Here is a 10457-nt window from a genome sequence, read left to right as displayed (position 1 = left end):
CAAGGTGTTCATCATGTTCTTCTCAAATTTTGAAGGTTAATTCGATATCAAGGTTTTGACCCATTGAATTAACGTTAAGAATGAAACCACCTTCCACGAAAATCAAATACTCAAGAAAATTCAAATTCTACAAGAGATCGTCATTGAAGAGAATAATCAAGGGATCATTTAGAGATTTTATCCACAAAAGTTTATTTAATTTCAAAAAATTTGATTTGTATCGGTATTTCGTTTGTGATTTTACGGAATAAAGAAATTTGTGTTACAAATTTCTAGCACGCCCAGTGGGACTTCTCTACCCTTCATCTCTTCTCTTCAACAAAAACATCAGAGACAACATGTCAGTCGATGATAAGATCTCAAACATGAAGGTCTTATAAAGAAATGCCCGGACTAGATCAGGAGGTGGCGGTCCATCATTTGGCTGTCAAGAGAGGAACTCAACCTATCAAACAGGCACAACGAAGGTTTCGTCCTGAGTTAATTTCACTTATTGAAAATGAGGTCAACAAGCTCATCGAAGTCGGATTCATCTGTTAAGTCAAGTATCCCACATGGATATCTAGCATAGTCCCTGTAAAGAAAAAGAATGGACAAATCCGAATTTTTGTTAACTTTAGATATCTCAATGAAGTGTGCCCTAAAGATGATTCCCAGTGCCCATAACCGAACTCATGATTGACGCTACCATGGGTCACGAAGCACTGTCTTTCATGGACGGATCAACTGAATATAATCAAATTTGCATGGCGCTGGAAGATGAAGAGCTAACCGCATTTCGCACTCCGAAAGGTATATACTGTTACAAAGTGATGCCAATTGGATTAAAGAATGCCGGTGCTAAATATCAAAGGGTGATGCAAAGGATTTTTGATGATATGCTCCATAGAAGCGTTGAATGTTATGTTGATGATGTGGTTGTCAAGTCAAAATATAGGAAGAGACATCTTGAAGACTTGAGGAAAATTTTCAAGCATCTGAGGAAGTACCAACTTAAGATGAACCCATTGAAATGTGCATTCGGTGTCACATCAGGAATATTCCTCATATTTATTGTGCGACGGCGAGGGATCGAAATTGAGCATACCAAAATTGATGTGATCTTAAAAATGCCTGAACCTCGAAATATCCACGATCTAAAAAGCTTGCAAGGGAAATTACATATGTCCGGAGGTTCATATCAAATTTGGTCGGTCGATATCAATCATGTAGCGGCCTAATGAAAAAGGGATTTTCATTCGAGTGGGATGAATCTTGCAAAAGTACTTTCGAAAACATCAAGTCTTACTTGATGAAGCCTCCCGTGCTAGCTGCTCCAGTTCTCAGACGTCCATTAACCCTCTATATCACTGCTCAAGAATGTTCTGTTGGTGCTTTATTGGCCCAAGATAATGATGATGGGAAGGAAAATGCATTGTATTATTTGAGTAGAATGATGACGCCAAATGAATTGAACTCCTCGCCAATAGAGAAGTTATGCTTAGCCCTCATATTCGTCATTCAAAAGCTAAAACGCTACTTTCAAGCCCACATTGTTCGTCTTGTTTCGAAAGAGAACCCACTAAAATATGTTATGTCAAGACTAGTTCTTTCTGACAGGTTTGCAAGGTGGTACTTTCAATTGCAACAATTCGAAATTATATATATTCCTCAGAAGACTGTAAAGGGATAGACTTAGCTGACTTCCTAACGGATCACCCAATCCCTGCCGCTTGGGAGTATCTAATGACTTTCTAGACGAAGACGTTCTTGTGGTAGAAGTTTCTCCCCCTTGGAAGATGTAATTTGACAGAGCTGAGCATAAAGAAAAGGCCGGTGCTGGAATCATATTTGTCACATCTGAATGGGGGGTGTTGCCTTACTCATTTGCTTTGACTCAAAACTGCTCAAACAATGTTGTTGAATACCAAGATCTAATCCTTGGACTTGAAATGGCCGTCAACATGAAGCAACTACGTCTTCAAGTGTACGGAGATTCCCAGCTAGTCGTCAATCAATTTCTTGGATCATATGAAGTCAAGAAGCCTAAATTACTCCTATATTACAATTATGCTAAGAAGCTTATGGGATGGCTTGGTGACGTATAAATCGAGCATGTTCCGAGAAAAAATAATAAGCAAAGCGATGCGCTGGCCAAACTTGCTTCCGCACTTGCCATGCCAAATGATGAGACTCATGTACCAATTTGCAATATTTGGGTCATACCACCATTATTTGACGATGAAAGCAATGAAGAAATGGAAGATGAATAGCTACATTGTCGAAGTGCTCGAGATTGAGAAGGAAGATTGGCGTCAGATGTTTGTTGATTACCTGAAGTACGAAAAGCTACCAAAAAGATCCACATCAAAGGATAGACATCTGACGTTGTGCAGCTCTCTTTATCTACTTCAAAGATACCATGTATAGACGTTCGTTTGATGGAGTATTCTTACGTTGTTTAGGTGATGAAGAAGCCACCCAAGCCATCGAGGAAGTCCATTCTGTAATTTGCGGCGCTCATCAGTCATGCCCAAGGTTACATTTTCGGATAAAAAGAATGGGTTATTACTGGCCACCAATGGTAAGAGATCACATGGATTATGCACAAAGATGTCAAGCATGTCAGTACCATGCAAATTTCATTCACCAACAACCTGAGCCACTACATCCTACAGTAGCCTCTTGGCCGTTTGATGCATGGGGCTTAGATGTAGTAGGGCCTATGACTAAGTCATTTAATGGACATTTGTATATCTTAGCTGCAACAGACTACTTTTCTAAATGGGCTGAAGTAGTGCCTCCCAAAGAAGTGAAGAAAAAAAATGTAGCCAATTTTATTCGTACCCACACTATCTACCGTTACGGGATTCCTCGATATATGATCACAGATAATGGAAAACCCTTTTTAAATAGTTTAATTGACAAACTCTGTGAGAAGTTCGGTTTTAAACAAAGAAAGTCTTCCATGTACTACGTTGCTGTTAATGGCCTAGCTAAAGCTTTCAACAAGACATTATGCAATCTGTTGAAAAAGAAAATTTCTAAATCAAAAAAGGACTGGCATGACAGAATTGGAGAGGCTTTATGGGCATACAAGACTACTTATAGAACGCCTACTCAAGCGACGCCTTATGCATTAATGTATGGTATTGAAGCTATCGTTCCCCTTGAACAACAAATTCCGTCACTGAGAATAGCCATGCAAGAAGGATTGACAGAGGAAGAAAATGCACGTCTGCGCCTTGAGGAATTAGAATCCCTCGATAAGAAAATAGTTGAAGAGCAACAAATACTTTAGTGTTATCATTCTCGTCTCTCTCGGGCATTCAACAAGAAAGTACGATCACGCTCATTCCAAGTTGGTGATTTGGTGCTCACAGTGAGAAGACCTATCATCACCACCCATCGAACTGGGAACAAATTCACATCCAAATGGGATGGTCCGTATGTTGTCAAAGAAGTATATACCAAACGGTGCATACAAACTAGCGGCTGAAGATGGTTTAAGAATCGACCCCATAAACGGGAAATCTTGAAGTGTTACTATGCTTAAAAAAAAAACCCTGGCTCACATGAGTATAAACTGTGCATGGCAACCCCCCAAAACAAATTACCATATTTTTTGAACTACATTATGACTTGATCCCTTTGTTGGGAAAAAGACTGAACTTCTTCAAATCTTATTTGGCAGCTTCTAGACGGGTCTTCGACGCATTCAAATTCTCAATAGCTTCATCATCCAATGGGGATATATCTCCAATCCTAATGATTTTATGCTTCGATCTTATGAACATCTGCTTGAGCACTGGAAAACATTCATTGTTGTTTCTTCAAGGAAGAAGATAAGAGTTTTTTTCCCTTCTATAAATCACCAAGCTCCTTAACAGCGCGCTCCAAATCCTCTTGAGTGGTTGACTTGGCTCGCCTCTTTGATCTCTTTTGTCTTGGCTTTATCAAGATGATCTTTGGCTTCACTCAATTGTTGTGCAAGAGCCTCCTTAACATCCTCTTCAGAAGATCTCGACCAAGCTTCACCAAAAGCAGTAGCTTTGTCGAAAAAGGATCCCAACAACTCTTCCAAACCAGAAAAATCAAAACCATTGAGGCTCTTCATTGTATCAAGCACCAGGAACACATCGTCTTGAGAAGAAGAAATGCAATCAATTGATGTGTTTGTTATCTTCTCACAAAGGTCCATCCACAATATCTGAAAAAAGCTTTTTGATGATCAAATAAAAATTTTCCTCCTTCGAACGCAGCAAGTGCAAAAAATTTAGGAACAATGCTGGGCATTGTTGAAATAAAACTCTTCTTTGATATTGTGTTACCAGTTGAAAGCATTGCAACTGATCTTTGGCTATCTTGCGAACCTCTGATATCATCGTTCAACAATTTGTGCTCAATTAAAAGGAAAAAATGCGGTGTTAGAAAATATTTTATGAAGACTATTATGCTAAAATAAGATAAGGAATGAAGCACACCTCTCCCACAAAGCTTCCCGTGTGTTGTGGTTCCCCAGTTGCATAGTCGATATCAATGAATTTTTTATTTGAGGGTTCAGAGTCTCTTTTGGTTATCTTCCAATGGCAGTCCGCTTGTTATTCTGACAATCTTCAAGATTTTTTCTCTTGTTAGATTCAAAAAGCTCAATGCCACGGACATCGTATTCTTTAAGAAAATTATTCGAGGTCATATGTATAGGATCCTTCCCAAGAAATTCATCCCCATTATCACACGCTTTGCATTCTTGCAAGTTTTCATATGAGACAATGAGAGGCATAATATTTTTTTCCAAGTAATTTCCATGGACTGCAGCCCACCATTTCTTGTACTCATCATAGCAAAATTTCTTCGCGTTTGGGGGTATAGAATGAAATCGCACCTCAGACATGGAGTTGGATAAAACACACAAACGCCAATAAAGAAGTTCATCCGCCAAAGAAGCTCTGCGAATATTTCGAGGAAGAACCCCAGGTATTGTTTGATAGAATCCGAACTGACAACTGAAGCGGTGAGGACTATAAGGCTCAACGATAAAATGACCTCCTTGACGCAAAGACAGATAACTGGAATGGATGGTAATAAAATAATTCTGCTTTTCCTCCGCATTTCCATTATCGAGATACAAAAAGTCTTTACTTCTAGTGGTCACGGTGCAAGTCCAAGAAACAAAATTTCTTTTGTGAATTTTCTTGCGAGCTTCACTTGGATCATAGTACTTTGCACCCCTTTCTCCGGAAAACTCGCCATTTGGGGCTACACACTCCTTGCCAAACTTGAAAATGCGTCTTAAAGTGATGTGCAAGCCAACCATAGATAAAGTGGATGGTCGAAGAAATATGGGATGGCTTTGAAGAACAGACAATTTTATTGAGACCTCTGTAGATGCTCGTCAACGTCGGAAGAACGAGACCCATTTTACGACCATTGGCCATAATGCTTGCTGTTTTGAAAGTACTCGGACGGATTGTGTTAGCATCATCAAGGGGAAGGATCAGTGCACATAACCAACAAGATAAATATGCTGCCGATTAGGTCTCATTTATTGAATTATCTTTGATACCAAGCTTCGAAAATATAGCCTTATCAGCGATGAACCAGCCTTCATGTGCCTTGAGGTCACCAAGGGGTTTATGCGTAGACTTAGGGCGCATTGTCTTTTTATCATTACGTGGAGGGGGAGAATGATATCGTAAAAAAATTTTGAAACAAAATCTAACCCACTGGATGATGGTCACATAAGGATGTGGTTCGCCTTTTGAACTCCTGTGAAGTAGATGATAAGCATGAAACAAGTAGTTGCAAGAACGAGAAAAAAAATCTACTACCCTCTTCATCAACGCCGATAAGCTCTTTGGCACTAGGAACAATTTTGTCATATAAATTCCCGGTGAGGAAACCCGATAAAGAATGTAAATCCCAAAAAGATATAGAAAGCTCCCCAAGTAAAGTCAGCAGAGTGTTGTTTAGTGGACACCATGCCTCACAAAACGCCTTCATGATATTTGTGTTTCGATCATACGTGAACAATGAAGCATACAATGGATCATATATTTGCGCCGCTCGAAGCCTATGATCACACCGACTAAGAATGTCTTCAGTCCACTCCCAATAGCCTTTAATATAATGGAACTCGCCAGTGAATCGAAGTGCATCGTCCCACGTCGCCTTGCCTTTAATGATCCGACGCCCCAATGACCGTAAAGGAATATGATTTTTTGATTGTTGATGGTGGGTTGCTCGTAAAGTCCAAACCAAGGTTCTAAAATTCGCTAGGCGCTAGCCCAGCGCCTAGTGCCTAGGCCGCCTAGGCGGGGACTAGGCGCCGTTAATCGGATTCTATGGAATCAAAACATAATAAATCACATACTAGAACTTCAACACAATAACATCAAATTTAAAATAATTTTAAAATATTCTCAAAATAGTCTAATGTGTCATCTCAATAAGATAACAAAGAATTCAGATTTCTTCCAAAATTCACAATGAAATAGTCTAAATCACAAATTTACTCCACTTCTTCTTATCCGAAATTTTCAACAACTTGTTTTTAATCGTACACAAAATCAATATCATCATTGTGATCATCATCATCTTCATCAGATTCAAAATCATCCTCGTGAAGTTCTCTAACTCTAGAGCTTCTTTGAGGTTGTAGATTTTCATCTGCCCCAGTTGCTTCATCAACTAATTGCCAAGTGAGCCCAGAACCTGGTTCAACTTCATTTTCTTCCCCACTACCCACAATCCAACTTTGTGAATTTGAAGCATCTTATCAAGAAGGACATCGACGTTCCTTTCTTTCTCTCTTTTTTGCTTGTTAAACAATCTAGCATTAAATTAGACAAATACTAGATTGTTCAACCTATTGAGATCCAACCTATTTCTTTTCTTTGTATGAATCTAAAAAAAATCGAGAAAATAATTAGTATAGTTATGAATATGAACATACACTTTAAAATTTATTAATAAATTATTTTAATTAAAATTTAAACTTACTTCTTCAAATGCACTCCAATTTATTTCACACCCAGATGAGCTTGTAGTTAATGAAAGAATCCTCAATGCCACTCTTAGCAAGTTGGGTGTGTGAGCACCGTAGGTACTCCACCATGCACATGGATCAAATGTATCATCATTTTTTTCACATGCTTTCCCAAATAACCCAGTCTTATCTCTATATTGTGCAAATTCCTTGTTAATAATTGTATCTTGCAGTTAAAACTCATCGGCATGCGAAACTTCTGTGCATTCAAAATTCCCTACCGTGACCTCTCCATAAAGAGCAATATAACTATCTTTGTAGTAGAAGTAGAGATTCAACAAAAAGGCTATGGTATGCAATGATGTATCAAGTCTATCCTTCATTTTTTACTCAATAATCACTATGATAGGTTGATAATTTGATTCGACATAGTTCAGGGCCACTTTGATATCTTCTTTAGATAGAAGAATCTCTCCATATAGAAATCCCATGGATGGCTTTCTATCTACGTCAACCAATCGGAGAACTCTTATCAAAGGAGCAAAATTTTCAAATAAAGTGTCACAGCATTCCAAAAACTAATGCTCATCACAGTAGAGTAAGCAAATTTTCCTTTGTTTGTCTTTGACCATTTACAGTTCTCCCACATATCACTTGTAAACATGGCCCTTAAACTAGATTTTTTCTCAATCAAACTTTGCAGTGTGAGGAAGTTTGATTCAAATCTTGTAACTACTGGCCGGACTATGTCTCTTTTCTTTGTAAAACTTATCATCAATGACAAAGTCTTATTGTGAGCATAAATGAAAATTGTAAAAGACTCGGCTTGGTCGATAATCTTTTTAAATCTTGGAAGCTTGCCAATACTTTCAAGCATGAGATTAACAGTATGAGTTGCACATGAAATCCAAAAAATCCTAGGCCGCTTTTCTTTCATCAATTTAGCCGCAACCATATTGTTAGTGGCATTTATGTCACAATCTGACTTGTCAACATACTCAAAAATAAGTCCAGCTGTGTGTGCCTCGTCTGAAAACTCTTTAGACTCTAAAAATACAATACCCTCCTTGCAATTAACACACAAATTTAATATGCTTCTTCTTTTTTTATCACTCCATGCATCTGTCATAATCGAGCACCCATTCTTCTTTGTGCTTCTTCAGCAGTTGCTTTGTTATTTCAACTTCTGCTTTCAAAAGTGGCTTTCTAAGTTGATATTGAGTTGGAGGCTTGAACCCTGGCCCAAATTGACCTACTGCTTCCATTAGTTGCTGGGAGCTATCATTATCAAGAGCATTGAATGAGATTTCATTTTCATAAACTCATCTCCCAACATATTGTTGAACTTGTTGAGTTCTATCTTTGAAAAGAGCCTCATTTATATTTTTTTGGCGAAACACTTTACTCCCACTTGAACTTACATTTTCTGGAGCAATCATCGATGCATATCTATCCATGGGGCCAAGTAGATGAGGTTTTTTAATTCCATATATCCCTTTAAATTCAGCATCTTCTTCTTCGTTAAGAGAAATATCACCTTTGCTCTACAACTTTCTTTTTCCAGTATTTTGTTCTTTTTTTTGTTCTTCCCTTCTAAAATAGCATGTTTGCACTTATTACGATCTTCTTGATATGCATTTCGACAACCAGATACATTTGTAGGTATATTTCCTATGTGCTCTTTGGTTCTATACACTCCACCGGACATCATTTTTCTACACAACTTACATTTAACTTTGTCGAGGTTCTTAGGATCAATCAATATACAAAACTCCCATCCAATGTCATTTGACTTTCTCTTAAGAATCCCAAATTCAAGCTGAGTAACGAATGTAGTCGACAATGGATTGCTTGCCATTGTTACCCTCCAAACCTTGCTGAATACAAAACACTTAAAAGTTAAACCTGCAAGTGTCTATATCAATAGATTAATAAGAAAGGTTGAGACCAAAAACTTTGATGTCAAGCACAATTAAAAGAGCAACTCATTTGTTTGTTATACCTGCAAGTGTCTATATTTAAGAAGAGCTAAGCTAAGCTAATGCAAGCACATGATCAACAATAGCTAAGATAATGCAAGAATAATGAAAAGAGAACGTTGCTCCATAGGTCAGCTAATGAAGAAATATATATACACCTCATCATTCACCCGCAAAAGCTAGGACCAATTCTCTAATGAATCTATAATCGGTTTCCATTTAGTATGAAAAGAAGAAAACAGAAGCAAAGTTCTTAAAGATGTTTGAATGACATTGTGCTGAATACAAATACATGTTAAAATATCTCTCAATCAATGTGCCTTTACCATCTACACTTCAGGAAAAATACACGAAAAAATCATCATCACCAATTCAGCTAATACATGAAAGAATCATCAACAGAAATTTAGCTAATACATGAAAGAATCATCATCATCAGGAAAAATACATGAAAGAATCATCAACAGAAAAATGATGTTGAGTTCTTGAATCCAGAATTAGACAAATCACAAAATTCCCAGCAATGTTTTATCAAGAATTTCAACTAAGAAGAAAATCATTTGTTTGTTATAGAACAAACACCTTGATGCAGTGTTGGAACAATAATCAGGGAGAAAAAATATATGCAAGAAAGTGAGAAGAAAGAATAACTTGAGCCTCTGGAACGAGATGGTGCCTCTGGAAAATAACCAGAAAGAAAGAAACGCAGCAGTTGTCTGGAACGAGGAGTGCCTCTGGAAAATAACGAAATGGTGTCTCTGGAACGAGATGGTGCCTCTATGGAACAAGGAGTGCAACGAAATAGAAACCAGATAACGAGAAAGAAACAAACGCAGCAGCCTAGAAAGAAAAGCAGCAGACCTAGTAGGCCATAATTTTATTTTTTAAAATGAGCTTCTTAGCGGATCATTAAATTTAGAAGCCCAAATTTTTTTTTTTAAAAAAAAGTAAGCCCAGCCTCCACCTAGGGGGGCCCAGGCCTGCCTAGCGCCTGGGCTGGCCGCCTAGCACCTTATCGAAGTTTTGTTGAAGGGAGTCTCGATGGACCACTCATCGGTGTAAAATGGATTTGTCAACCGTGGCCATGACTTTGCATAACGACCAGCTACGGGCTCATCAACGACCAAAATAGTGCCTTTTTCTTCGAATTGGCTATTGTCGTCAGTATCACCAAGCGTTGAATGTCGGAAGAAGATGATGTATCTTTGAAGAAGACCATCGTGCTGCATGTACAAGAAATCAAAGAAAATCAAATACTGACAAGGAAATCTGTTCGGAAACAAGAAGTCGAGAAGGATGTTAATTCATGCAATGTATTTCTTACGGTATGCAACAAATGTTTTGTAACAAGAAAGAAAAATCCGAGTGACAAGTTATTGTTAATTACATTCTTCACCAACCTTTAATTTGCTGAAACCCGAACTCAAGATTTAAGTCATGAAAGAACCAAGTGCATGTGCAGCAACTACCTGTCATTCATAAGCACGATTAAAGATTTATCCTGGTTTTCC

The 10457-nt window shown here is 38.0% G+C and overlaps 1 long non-coding RNA gene across 1 annotated transcript; it reads left to right on the top strand.

Annotated features, from left to right (window-relative positions):
* The first annotated feature begins 9513 nt into the window (after nucleotides 1-9513).
* LOC142521350 (uncharacterized) lies at nucleotides 9514-9881 on the top strand. The gene is made up of 2 exons (XR_012814139.1): nucleotides 9514-9618; nucleotides 9676-9881. It is a non-coding gene; the product is annotated as an uncharacterized LOC142521350 (long non-coding RNA).
* The last annotated feature ends 576 nt before the right edge of the window (nucleotides 9882-10457 follow it).

The sequence above is a fragment of the Primulina tabacum genome, chromosome 12, assembly GCF_025594145.1.
Source record: "Primulina tabacum isolate GXHZ01 chromosome 12, ASM2559414v2, whole genome shotgun sequence".
NCBI classification, from domain to species: domain Eukaryota; kingdom Viridiplantae; phylum Streptophyta; class Magnoliopsida; order Lamiales; family Gesneriaceae; genus Primulina; species Primulina tabacum.
This window is presented reverse-complemented; position numbering and strand designations above follow the sequence as displayed.